Below are 15,166 nucleotides of genomic sequence, written 5' to 3'. Positions count from 1 at the left end.
CAATCTTGATTCTGTGTCTGTGACTGCTGTGTCTGCAACTGCTGTTCCTGCTGCATCTGCAACTGCTGTTCTCTTTTTCACCTTTTTCAAAGCATTCTCCAGAATGTGCAGATGCAATTCATATAACAGATAGAATGATGAACACTTGAAGACTGCATACTGTTGAATCTGCATAACTAATAGTGCCTGCCTGAGATATTTATCTCATAGTCTTGTAGACTTATTCACTAGATATTTTATCAGCATGTTGCTCAAGATTCCATTCAAGTGTTTCATCTTCTTATTCATCCGCGGATGATATGATGTTGTTCTACAATGTCTTGTCTGTAACTGGCTCATGAAATGCCTCACTGCTCCTTCTATAAGGTTTGCATCATTATCAGTTAGAATCTCACATGGCATTTCATAGTTGACATAGATCTTATTATGTAGAAACTTTGTCACTATCTCCTCTGTCACCTCTGAAACTGCTCTTGCAACTGGCCAGTCAGTAGTGTAATCAATAGCAGTGATTATTCATTAATTTTCATTTGATGTTCGCGGCAATATGTCTATGAGGTCCATCTCTCATCATTTGAACAGTTGTATCATACACTTCATCTGATGTTGTGCTTCCTTGCATTCTAACCCTTTCTTAGATCCTTTCATGACCTGGCAATTTGAGCACTCATGAGCATATGCCTGAATGTCCTCAGCCATGCTTGGCCAGTATACTCTTGATTTGAGTACACTCATGAGTTCAGGACTTTCTAAGTGACTGAATTCCTTGTGCATGCAAGCTATCAAGTCACATCTAAATGAAGATTCTAGATAGAGAGCTTCTGTGTATTCTAGATCACAGTAAAGCATAACATTATTTTTGTTTCTCAATTTTTCTAGCTTGAAGTTCAGAAGCATCTCTTCTACTACTCTCACAAGATACTTGTTATTCAATATCTTGTCATTCTTTAAGTAAGAGATCATGATGTTCACTCATTCTGATTTCTTACATCTTCTCAGCACATTTAACATGAACATCTCTTGTGTCTGATTCACAGAATTCTCATTCATGAAATCAGGTCTACAACTGATTGTGTCAGACATCACAGTGTTTAATCTCTTTCAGTATTTAATATGAAGATTGTATACTTAGAACTCTGAGATTCAACATACTAAGTGTTTGAAAGGTTTTATTATTGATTGTAGATAGATAAGGCTTTCATAATTCATAATCATCATTGTTGTATATCTGTTATCAATATATCTATCTCATAACATCAGTATGTACTTGATCACTAGTAATTTCTTTTCATATACTGAGTAATTGAGCTCAGTATCTGATAGTTTTCTATCATTATACATTATCAGATATAGCTTGCTATTCTTACTCATCTGTAGAAGAGTGTCTCTGATAGCTCATTCAGATGTGTCTGTCTCAATGTAGAAAGATTTATTACAATCTGATTGAATAAGTACTGAAAATGTTGTTACACATTTTCTCAGTGTGAGAAAAGCCTCTTTGCATGCAGCATTTCAGATGATTGAATGAAACTTCTTCTTTCACAGATTTGCATTCATTTCTCTTAAGAGATCTGAGAGTGATACAGATATTTATACAAAATCCTTGATGAATCTGCAGTAGTATGAGATCAACTCAAGAAACTGTTGTATATGATGTACATTTCTCAGCCACAGTCAATTCACTATGACATTCAATTTCTCTGAAATGAGATGTATACAGTCATCACTCACTACATATCTCACAAACTTCAACTCTTCTGTTTCAAACACACACTTGATTGATTTGATATAGAGCTTATACTCTGCCAGAGTTATAAGCACTTCATCAAGATACTTCAGATGTTTATCATATGAGTTTGAAAAGACTAGAATGTTATCAAGATATATGAGACATGAGGTTTCATTCTGTTTATAAAGAATTGTATTCATTATTATTTGAAAGATGACAGGTGCATTTGTCAGACTGAATGACATTGCCAGGAATTCAAACTTCTCTCATTGTGTATTAAACACAGTTCACAGAACTGACAGTTCATCTACACAGATCTGTCAGTATTCTGAGAGAAGATTGATCTTTGATAGATATCAGATGTTTCTGACTGTATTCAACTGTTATTGAATCTGTGATAGTGAATATTCATTCTTGATTGTAAGCTTATTGAGTGCTTGATAATTGATACACATTCATCACTTCTCATCTGCCTTTTTCATGAATAGAACTGAAAAGCCTCACATGCTTGATGAGAGTTGTATGAGACCATGTTCTAGAAGATCTATGATCTGACACTTCTGTTCTTTGAGATGTGTTTGTGACAGGGAATACACATTCTGGTTGACTGGTTTTGTGTTCTTCATGTTAATCTCATGTACAAATCCTCATTTCAGTGGCAATTCTGATGAAAGATCTGTTCAGAAGATCTTCTCATGCTTCTTCAGAAGCTTCTTCATATGCTTGTCCTTCTGCATATTCTTTATCTTGGTTTCCTCCACTTCCAGGTCCTGTATGACATACAGAATGCTTTTGAATGAGGTCTTGTGAATTGTTCTCTTTACTTGTTAATGTATAAGCAGATTTAACCCTTCTATATCAGAGACATGGAATGTCCTTCTCATATCAGTTGATAGAATTGTATGAATCATTTTCTTTCTATCAGTCAACTGCATATGACATGTATATCATTGAATCTGCGGGTTGAACCTTTGAAATCAATTGAGTTCAAGAATAAGATTGTATTCCACATTCTGCAGCTCTCACACTCAAATATAGCAAGATCATTCTCTGAAGTGCAAGGAAACTCTTACTCTTGCAGATGATATTAAATATCAGTTATCAGATAATCTTATATATTGAGAATTCTTCACTCAGCAGACTCTCTTCAATCTTCAGATCATATAATTCTCAATATATTGTATAGAAGCTTCTGTGTCTGCTAACACTTTTGCAGCCATCTCTCAATTCTTATTCAAGTGCTCTCTATACATTAACATTTCAGGCCTCAAGGCATTGAGATGAGTGTTCACTTCATCATTCTCACTCACATCTCATTCAGAAGCCTGCTTCTTCTTTGCATTCATAGGATTCAGAGAGTCATCTAATGCAAGCATCTCTTTCACTTTGAAGACTTTTCATAGAATATCAGTGAGTATCTCTGAGCTCACTGATTCAGCTAGTTTTTTGACTGTGTATGCTGAGTGCAATCTTTTGCATCATGATTTTAGCATCTGCAGTTGAAGTAAGCTTGATGCTCATGATATCAAGATTTTCACTCAGAGGATTTCTTTTTCAGAGAATTCAGTGCTTTAGCAATGACATTCAGATCTAGATTCATTGCATCTGAGTGTGTGACTTGTGTTATAGAAGTCTGATTACTCATTCTTCACTGAGATATACTCAATTGCAGTATTTTCTGTTGCAATTGACTCACTTGTTCCTGTATAATAAGAATATTGTATACTTTCTTCACTGTGCCTGGCTGTGAGATTAAGCATTTTCATTCTGCTCTCAACTCAGGTGTAAGATTATGAATGAAGATCTGTAAACAGAAAGATGTTGAAAGCTCTTCATTCAATGTAAGATAGTGTAAGCTGAAGTGTGTGAAGTACAATGTAAGATCACTCACTTATCTATACTCAGTGAAGTATTCATAACACTTGTCTTATGCATTCACTTTCTCAAAGTTGTGCAAGATTCACTTAGAAAACTCATTTCATATTTATGAAAATGAATATCACTTCAGATCTGTGAGATTCATCTTTTCATCAGTCATTTATAATGACTTCACTTTTCTGTGTAGAAACATGACAGATCTTAAGACTTGTTGAAATTCTGTTAACTGTCTGTCTGTGAGTTCATATTCAATTCAATAATATGATCACATCTGACTTAGTCAGCTGATTGCAGCATCATTTTTTCAGTCACTATTAAAGCTTGATGACTTCAGCAGATCTTCTGACTTGATATATTTCATACTTGAATTCTCATTCTGCACAGCAGTCTCTGATGATGTATACACTTCTGAAGAGATCATGAACAATTGTGATGAGATCTTCAGATTCAGTATAGTTATCTATCTGTGTAAACATTCAATCTTCTGCTGCAGGCCTAAGATCTGATTTTCTCTATTCTTATTGATGATGATAATTGCATCAGTGAAGCTCTTCATAGTGAATGCTTGATTCACAGTGAATGCCAATTGTTGTTTGACTTCTGTCTCAGCCTGTCACTGTGTACACAAGGCCTCAATCTCATTTAGAATCCTCATACACATACAGAGCTTTGATTTCAGTTTGACAGTCTCAGTCACTTTTCTTACTGCTTCAAGTAAACTCTCTGAGAGATTCTGCATATCTTTCAGTTCAGATAGCAGAGAAGAGTGTTATTCATATTGACTAGAGAAGATATTCATTTCAGTGATTGATTTCTGATTGATTGTACAATGTCTATCATTATATGATTTCTGTTATCATTGTACAACTTCAGTGATAGTCATCTTCTCTTTTATTCTTCTTTTGAGTAGAGAGTGAACTTCTTTGAATCTGATTCACTGCTCTCATTCTCTTTCTCACATCTCATCTGTTCATGTCTCATATGTGGCATGTGTCTGGGTGTGGAGTTTTTTCTCAACAAGTGAAGCAGTATCAATTGAATGCTCTTTCACTCATCACTCTTTATATGCTATCTTTTGAGGTGTTCTAGGACCACACTGACATGATAACTACAAATTACTTTGTAGATGGAATTATCATGCTCTGGAGGAGTCTGCACTTCTCACCAGTTTTTAGACATGCTATCAGATGTGATTCAAAGATTGCTTAAGCCAGTGTACAATTACAGATGTACACCGGCTTCTTATATTATAATCTCATATGCTAAATTAATTAGCATACACTATGGCCTCTTTACACTTGTACGCGTACGCTAGTAGTTCGGAAGCGGCCGCGGTATTATCCGACGGTCGTACGTTCTTCCGAACCACACAATCTCACTCATTTTATTTACAATATACACTGCATATCTATTTAAAAATAGAAATATGAGAATAGTGCAATCTCTAAGTTATGTGAATGATATTGATCTAGTCTACAGCTCAAAAACTATCAAAGAGAATTTGAAAGTAATTGAAGAAGCTGCAAAGAAAATCTTTGTTAGAGCAGATATCAATCAAATTCAATTTGATATGAATAAAACTGAGTTAATTCACTTCTTTCTGAGATTCAATGAGAAAGAACTATCTCTAACTGTTTTAAATAGAGAGATTAAACCCAGTGTAAATGTCAAATGATTAGAAGTATGATTAAACTTCAAGTTGAATTTTAAATATCACATTCAACAAAGAACTGTCAAGGCAGAAAGACTATTGAACAACATAATCAGACTATCAAATACAGAGAGAGGTCTATTCTTCCAGGCTATGAGACAGTTATATATAGCCTGTATTACATCAGTAGCTGATTATGAAGTTCAAGTTTGATGAAATAATTAAGGGAATTTCACTGAACTCTTTCAAAGTCTGCAAAACAGAGTCTTGAGAAGAATTCTGAAAGCATTCAAATCATCTTCTATTAAAGCAATGAAAATTGAAGCTTCAATTCCTTCTCCTGCTATTAGATTTGAAAAGACCTGTATGAACTATGCTCTGAGAGTTGTAAAGATGAGCTCAAATCATATAATCAGAGAAAGAGTCTCTTCTTCATTTCCATCAAGTAACTCTGGAAATGAACTGAATTGAAATAGATTTCTTGATTGAAATGAAAATAATTCTTCAAAGAAAATGCCTTCTTAACTGTACAGACTATGCTCTCTGATTAAAAATCAATTTTCTTCTTTAAATGTTGAAAAAGTTGATCATGAGAAGTTATCTCCCTGAAGAGAAAAGCTTGAATCTCTTATAGACTTATAAATAAGTGAACTATCAAAAGAGAAAGAATATGAATAGTATTTGAAGAGAATTTCTACAATCAATATAAAAGACTCTATTCTGATTTATTCAGATGGCTCAAAAAATGAGAACTTGAATAGATTAGGCGCAGACATTGCTTATACTGAAGATAATATCAATTTTATCTCAGATTTCTGAAATCTAGGCTCTGAATGTGAAGTCTTTGATGCTGAACTATTTACAATAGTGAAAGCTTTCAAACTCATTGAAATAAAATCTTATAAAAGAGGAAATTGTTTGAAAGAGGTATGAATATTCTCTGATAGTCAAGCTGCTTTAAAAAGACTTAGAAATAGTCAGATTCATAATAATTAAATGAATCTTGAACTGATCTTAAACTCTATTTTGAAAATTCAAAAGAGAAGAATATCAAAGCTGATAATTCATCTGCACTGAGTTCCTGCTCATATGAATATTCATGGCAATGAATTGACTGATTCAGCTGTAAAAAAGAGTGCAGAATTAAGCAGATCTATTCAAAAAATTGTGTCCTGGTCTTTTATAAAGAGAAAAATAAAAGAATCTTGTTTAGATAAGTGAAATGAAAGCTGGCAGAAACAAAAGAAGAGTATACATTATTCAAGATTTGAAACAAAACCCAAGTGAAAATCTTGTTCAATTAAATGTAAAAAGAAAATATTCTCATCTATAATACAGCTGAAACTAGGACATGGCTATTTCAAATCTTATATATAAAGATTTGATGATAGATTTGACTCAATAGAATGCTTATTCTGCAATACAAATGAGAATTCTGAGTATATTATAATGCACTGTGCATTATACAATAGTCTCAGAGCCAGATTGAAAGAGAAGTATAATCTAAATCAATTAAATATGAGATTCTTATTCTCAACTGAGACAGGAATTAAATACTTAATAGACTTTCTATCAGAAACTCAAGCAGCTACAAGAAAATGGCTAAATTCAGAATTATCTGAATATGAAGAGGAAGAAATCAATCAGATATAGTCTGTTAAAACAGCTATATACTATCTTTTAATAATTTGTTTTGTTACAGTCTTTCTTTATTTTATCTTTTTCTTTCAATTTCTTTCTGTCTATCTATTTAATGTGTCTATCTTTAAGACTGTGTTCTCTTTTCCTTTGTCATGATATTGTCAAATGGTTTCAAAGTATGAGATGATGTTAAAACACTGCAATTTGTAAACAGTTTTTGTATTCTGAGCTGGAATTTTCTGATTTTGCATATCTGAAATTGATGAATGTATAATAGTTAACTTTACAGATATAGGAAAAACCCTGAGAACTAAAAGTTCTCAGGTAGATGTCATAGTCTCTGACTGCATACATCTATAATTGAAGAATAATAATAATAATAATATATCTGTGTTTTCAGAAATAAAAATGCAGATGTTGTACTCTTTTACACTTACAGACATAAGACTTGTACATCTTGTCTGAAATATTGTCATAGAAATGAGCTGTTTATATACTGTGTTCTACTTTCTGTATTTCTCTGTGTTTCTCTCTCTCTTTCTAAGAAGCCTCATATGTGTTGTAATTACATATACAACTCTAAGATCAGCAGGTGTTTATTTGATAACTGTTCTCATCTCTGATTTTACAATTTTCATATACTAACAATAATTCTTAGTTACTTCAGTATCAGAGACTATTCTAATTAAAGATGATAATATCACTGAAACTATCTCTTTCTGTCTTTAAGCTTCTTCTGTCACTTTCTCTTTCTTCTCTGTGAGAAAGATTGTATGTATACTAAGTTATAAGTGTTCAGCTCTGAATAACTCTTATTATTATTTATTCAGTTCTGTATCTTCTTCTTCTTCAGTTTCTTTCATCTTCACTCTCTCTACTCTGACTTCTGATTCTGCAGGTTCTGCACTCTTCTTTAATTTTTCTATATATATGTGTATGCATTTCTATATTGACATTTCAGTCAATCTTGTGATAAATGACATCAATGTTGTATACAGAGTGATAGAGAAATCAGAGACATATACAGTGTTATTGTAAGAGCAGCTTACAGCTCTTGAATTTCTTACAGATCTTGAGTTTTGAGATTTTCTTTGTTTTTGATGTTTTTCAGATGATGTGATGTTGAAAATAGATTAAATATGTGATATATGAAAATAAGTGAGATATATATAATAATATTTATTCTTTGCAGCTGACTCTTACAGTTAATGATTAATTCATTATCTCTTTTCTTTTCTTACACTTTTTCTTTATCTATTAGTCACTACTCTTACACAATCTCTATATAATACAGTGTTCAGTGACTAGATTCAGCAGCTTTTATCTTTTGTGATTCTGTCTTATATATTATACTATCTCTCTTCACTCACTCAGATTACTACAGTGAACAGCTCATTAAAACTAATCTCATTCAATCTCTGAGCATTCTCAGAGATCAAGATAACTTAATCTTATACATTTATAAATGTTTCAGATAGTTCATTCTCTGTGATCTCTGTAATTGAACTGATATAAACAGTTGAATTTAACTCTGAATTTCTTTTTCTTCTGTGATCTGACTCATGTGTAAGTCTGCTACTTTAAGACTGCTCTTTACTGTGTTATACTCACTATCTACAGTGTATTATTGTATGATCAGCTACAGTCTCATTACTTATTAAAGTGTGATGTTCATCTAATTTCTTCACTACTTTTCATTCTTTTCTTATAAATATGAAAAGATCAGAATAAGTGAGATTATCTGATTTATAAGCATCTATGATTTCTCTTACTTCATGAGACTTTTCAATTATAAGTCTCTTCTTTTTCAATACTGATAATAGCGCTCTAGATGATTATAATTCACTCAGATCTTATATCTTTACTTTCACAAGTTATAAATTATTGATTAAGTTGTATAAGATCTGTCTCTCTGATTTCTTCAATGTATAAGTTCTCAGAGAATGTGATTTGAGTATTTTATAGAGTTTAAATTATCTAGATTAAAACTTCTCAGAACTCTCATTGCATACAAGAACTCATGTTCTTATCTTGAGACTTGATTTCTTAACTAGTGAGTCTCATATTCTTTTCAATTAAATTGCTTAGTTCAGAAGTAACTTATTAGCTTTTATATGTGCATAACTGATCTCTTTCAATCTTGATTTCATGTCTGTGACTGCTGTGTTTACAACTGCTACTACTGTGTCTGTAACTGCTGTTTTCTTCCTCATCTTTTTCAAAGCATTCTCTGAGATGCGCGGATACAATTTATATAACAGATAGAATGATGAATACTTAAAGACTGTATACTGCTGAATTCATGTGACTAATAGTGCCTGACTGAGATATTCATCTCATAATCTCATAGACTTATTCACTAGATATTTTATCAGCATGTTGCTCAAGATTTCATTCAAGTGTTTCATCATTCTATTTATTCATGAATAATATGATGTTGTTCTATAATATCTTGTCTGTAACTGACTTATGAAATGTCTCACTACTTCTTCTACAAGATTTACACTATTATCAGTTAAGATCTCACACAGTATTTCATAGTTAATATAGATCTCATTATGTAGAAACTTTATTATCATCTTCTCTATCATCTCTGAAACTGCTTTCATGACTGATCAGTCAGTAGTGTAATCAATAGCAGTAATTATTCATTAATTTTCATTTGATGTTCATGATAATATGTCTATGAGATTCATTTCTCATTGTTTAAACAGTTGTATTATACACTTTATCTGATATTGTACTTTCTCACATTCTAATTCTTTCTTAGATTCTTTCACAATCTGATAATTCAGGCACTTGTGAGTATACATCTGAATGTTCTCAGTCATACTTAGTTAGTATACTCTTGATTTGAGTACACTCATGAGTTCAGAGCTTTCTAAGTGATCAAATTTCTTATACATATAAGTCATCAAGTTATATCTAAATAAAGATTCTAGATAGAAAGCTTTTATATATTCTAGATTGTGATAAAGCATAACATCATTTTTTAATTTTCTCAGCTTGAAGTTCAGAAGTATCTCTTCTACTACTTTTATGAGATGCTTATCATCTGATATCTTGTCATTCTTCAAGTGAGAGATCATGATATTCACTTATTCTGATTTCTTGCATTTTCTCAGTGCATTTAATATAAACATATCTTATGCCTGATTCACAGAACTCTTATTCATGAAATCAGGTCTGCAACTGATTGTATCAGATATCACAGTATTCAATCTCTTTCAGTATTTAATATGAAGATTATACACTTAAAACTCTGAGATTTAACATACTAAGTGTTTAAAAGATTTTGTCATTAATTATAGATAGATGAGACTTTCATGATTTATGATCACTGTTATTGTATATCTGTTATTAATATATCTATTTCATAATATCAGTATATACTTGATTGCTAGCAATTTCTTTTCATGTACTGAGTAATTGAGCTCAGTATCTGATAGTTTTCTATCATTATATGTCACTGAGTGTAGCTTGCTATTCTTGCTCATCTGTAGAAGAGTGTCTCTGATAGCTCATTCAGATACATTTATCTTGATATAGAAAGATTTATTACAATCTAATTGAATAAGCACTGAAGATATTATTATATATTCTCTCAGTGTGAGAAAAGCCTCTTCACACACAGTATTTCAGATGATTGAATAAAACTTCTTCTTTCACAGATTTACATCTGTTTCTCTTAAGAGATCTGAGAGTGATGTAGATATTTATATCAAATTCTTGATGAATCTGCAGTAATATGAGATCAACTTAAGAAACTATTATATATAATATACATTTCTCAGCTGCAGTTAATTTACTATGATATTCAATTTCTTCAGAATGAGATGTATACAGTTATCACTCACTATATATTCTATAAACTTCAACTCTTTCATTTTAAACATACACTTTATTAATTTAATGTAGAGCTGATACTCTGTCAGAGTTATAAGCACTTTATCAAGATACTTTAGATATTCATTATATAAGTTTGAAAAGACTAGAATATCATTGAGATATATAAGATATAAGATTTCATTCTGTTTATGAAGAATTGTATTCATTATTATTTAAAAGATAACAGATGCATTTATCAGACTGAATGATATTATCAGAAATTTGAACTTCTCTCATTGTATATTAAATGCAGTTCACAGAACTGATAGTTTGTCTATACAGATCTGCTAGTATTCTGAGAGAAGATCAATCTTTAATAGATATTAAGCATTTTCAACTGTATTCAACTGTTGTTGAATCTGTGATAATAGATATTTGTTCTTGATTGTAAGCTTATTAAATGCTTGATAATTAATACATATTCATTACTTCTCATCTGTCTTTTTCATAAATAGAACTGAAAAGCCTCACACACTTGATAAGAATTGTATAAGATCATATTCTAGAAGGTCTGTGATCTGACACTTCTGTTCTTCAAGATGTATTTGTGACAGAGAGTACACATTCTGATTAACTGATTTTGCATTCTCTGTGTCAATCTCATATATGAATTCTTGTTTCAGCAGTAATTTCAGTGAAAGATCTGTTCAGAAGATCTTCTCATACTTCTTCAGAAGCTTCTTCATATACTTATTCTTCTGTATATTCTTTATCTTGATTTTCTTCACTTTCAGATTCTGTATGATATACAGAATGCTTTCAGATAAGATCTTATGAATTGTTCTCTTTACTTATTAATGTGTAAGCAGATTTAACTCTTCTATATCAGAGATGTGAAATGTTCTTCTTATATCAGTTAATAGAATTGTATGAACTGTTTTCTTTCTATCAGTCAACTATATATAACATGTATGCTATTGAATCTGTGAATTGAATCTTTGAAATTAATTAAGTTTAAGAATAAGATTGTATTTCATATTCTGCAGCTCCCGCGCTTAAATATAGTAAGATTATTCTCTGAAGTGCAAGGAAACTCTTACTCTTACAGATAATATCAAATATTAATTATCAGATAATCTTATATATCAGAGATTCTTCACTCAGCAGACTTCTTTCAGTCTTTAAATTATATAATTATTAATATATTGTGTAGAAGCTTTTGTATTCACTAATACTTTTACAGTTATCTCTCAATTCTTATCTAAGTGTCTCTTATACATTAACATTTCAGGTCTTAAGATATTGAGATAAGTATTCACTTTATCATTCTCATCTACATCTCATTCAGAAGTCTGCTTCTTCTTTATATTCACAGAATTCAGAGAATCATCTAACACAGACATCTCTTTCACTTTAAAAACTTTTCATAGAATATCAGTGAGTGTCTCTGAGCTTACTGATTCTGCTAGTTTTTTGACTCTCTTACTTCTCTTAACTGTGCATGCTGAGTGCAATCTTTTACATCATGACTTTAATATTTATAGTTGAAGCAAGCTTGATACTTATAATATCAAGATTTTCACTCAGAGAATCTCTATTTCAGAGAATTCAGCACTTTAGCAATGATATTCAGATCTAGATTCATTATATTCAGATATGTAACTTGTGTTGTAGAAGTCTGATTATCTGTTCTTCACTGAGACATACTCAATTGCAGTATTTTCTGTTATAATTGACTCACTTATTTCTGTATAATGAGAATATTATATGCTTTCTTCACTGTATCTGACTGTGAGATTAAGCATTTTCATTTCACTCTTAACTCAGATATAAGATTATGAATGAAGATCTATAAATAGAAAGATATTGAAAGCTCTTCATTCAATATAAGATAGTGTAAACTGAAGTATATAAAGTATAATATAAGATTACTCACTTATCTACACTCAGTGAAGTGTTTATAATACTTATCTTATACATTCACTTTCTCAAAGTTATACAAGATTCATTTGAAAATCTCATTTCATATTCATGAGAATGAATATTACTCTAAGTCTGTGAGATTCATCTTTTCATTAGTTATTTATAATGACTTCACTTTTCTGTGTAGAAATGTGATAGATCTTAAAAACTTGTTAAAATTCTGTTAACTATCTGTCTGTGAGTTCACATTTGATCTGATAATATAATTGCATCTGACTTAGTCAGCTGATTGCAGTATTATTTTTTCAGTTATTATTAAAGCTTAATAACTTCAACAGATCTTCTGACTTAATGTATTTCATGCTCAGATTCTTATTCTATGCAGTGATCTCTGATAATATATACACTTCTGAAGAGATTGTGAATAATTATAGTAAGATCTTCAGATTCAGTGTAGTTATTTATCTGTATAAACATTCAATCTCTCACTACAGGTCTAAGATCTGATTTTCTCTATTTTTATTAATAATAATAATTATGTTAGTGAAGCTCTTTATAGTGAATGCTTAATCTGCAGTGAATATCAATTGTTATTTAACTTTTATCTTAGTCTGTCACTGTATATACAAGATCTTGATCTTATTTAGAATTCTTGTATATATACAGAGCTTTGATTTCAGTTCAGTGATTTTAACTGCTTTTCTTACTACTTTAAGTAAACTCTCTAAGAGGTTCTGTATATCTTTCAGTTTAAATAGCAGAGAAGAGTGTTATTCATATTGTGATTCAAAGGTTGCTTAAGCCAGCGTACGATTACAGGCGTACGCCGGCTTCTTATATATTGAATCTCATACGCTAATTTAATTAGCGGCTGCTATGGCCCCTTTACACTTGTACGCGTACGCTAGTAGTTCAGAAGCGGCCGTGGTATTATCTGACAGTTGTACATTCTTCTGAACCACATTCTCCCCCACCAGATTCAGTCACGCTCATGTGACCATGTTATACACTCTAGCTTCATGCGGATTAGCTCATCACTAGTGTTTTATGATTGTGTGACCTATCTCTGATTCAGCTAGCATTCTGTATACACTCTTACAAAGAAACTTTCACTATATTACATTACTTATTCACTAACTTTTTTCATTCTTCAATCATCTTCTTCATTTCATCATCATCAAACATCATCATCATTCAAGATTTCTACTCCTTCTTCTGTTTAACTCTTTCTATCTGTTCATCTATCACATCATATGCATTTCTGGCAATGGCTCTCTGTTCTCACAACAAGTATTATCATAGTGCTCATATCAGGCAGTTCATTAGCAGTAAGTGTAACATGTTGTGAAATGTGATCAGGACTTGTTTATCTTCTAATGATTGTCAGAATGTACTATCATGAATAGCATATCTTCTTCATCTTCTCATACACTCTCTTCATCTTCTTGTACACTCTTGACTGTTTCTCTCTCAGCAGGTTTCTGATTGTGTTTTCTAGCATGATTTTGCATAAATGCAGATGCTGATATATTTGTTTTTATTTGTGTAGAATCTTCACATGTTGACAGATCTGTGTCTGCTGATGATAGTAAACTCAATGTTGAATCATTGATCAAGAACTTGAAGAATGTGATAATGAAGAAATTGCTCATGTCATGTGTGACTGAGTCTTCTACATTTCTCTCTGCTCCCTCTGTTTCTTTCTTCACTGCTTTCCCTCTATCTTCTACACCTGTCTCTGTGTCTGGTTCTCCCACTCTCACTACCTCTGTTCCCATGACTCTCACTCCTGCTACTTCTGGTTTTACTGTCTCTGCTTTTATTATCAGCTCTCCTCATTTCAAGAAGACATTATGTAGACTTAATGAATCATGTCTCTCAGTATGTACACTCCTGCTCTTCTTGCTGACTCTCAGAACAATTTATTGTACAAAGACTGCATATAACATAACTATCTGAAGCTCAGTCACAAACACTGATTATTATATTCATTTTAAATATTCATGATGAGACAATTATTCATTCATATCAGAGAATCATCTCTCTCTTTAACAGTGTTAAGATTATAAGTCTTTTTCTTTTCATCTTTTCAATCTAATGCTGATTTTTCTGTTCTTAGGAAAAATTGTTATGGGTTTTACTGTGTATAAAGTTATGATATTCACAGATATTAAGAAACTTTTCATAACTGTAAAGTTCAATATTACTGAGACATTCACTCTGACAAATTTCTTCAGAATGATAGATCTGTATGAGTCTATTCTCTGATATCTGTTATCTGACTTCATAATGCAGGTAAAAGATATCTGTGTTTTTGAGAACAGGAACACAGATGTTGTACTCTTTTACACTCACAGATGTGAGGCTCATACATCTTGTCTGAGATGTCATTGTGGAAATGAGTCATTCACACACTGTGTTCTGCTTTCTGCATTTCTCTGTGTTTCTCTCTCTCTTTCTGAGGAGCCTTGTGCATGTTGTAATTGTGTGTACAACTCTAAGATCAGCAGGTGTTC

Source organism: Blastomyces dermatitidis (assembly GCF_000003525.1).
Source record: "Blastomyces dermatitidis ER-3 genomic scaffold supercont1.4, whole genome shotgun sequence".
NCBI classification, from domain to species: Eukaryota; Fungi; Ascomycota; class Eurotiomycetes; order Onygenales; family Ajellomycetaceae; genus Blastomyces; species Blastomyces dermatitidis.
This window is presented reverse-complemented; position numbering follows the sequence as displayed.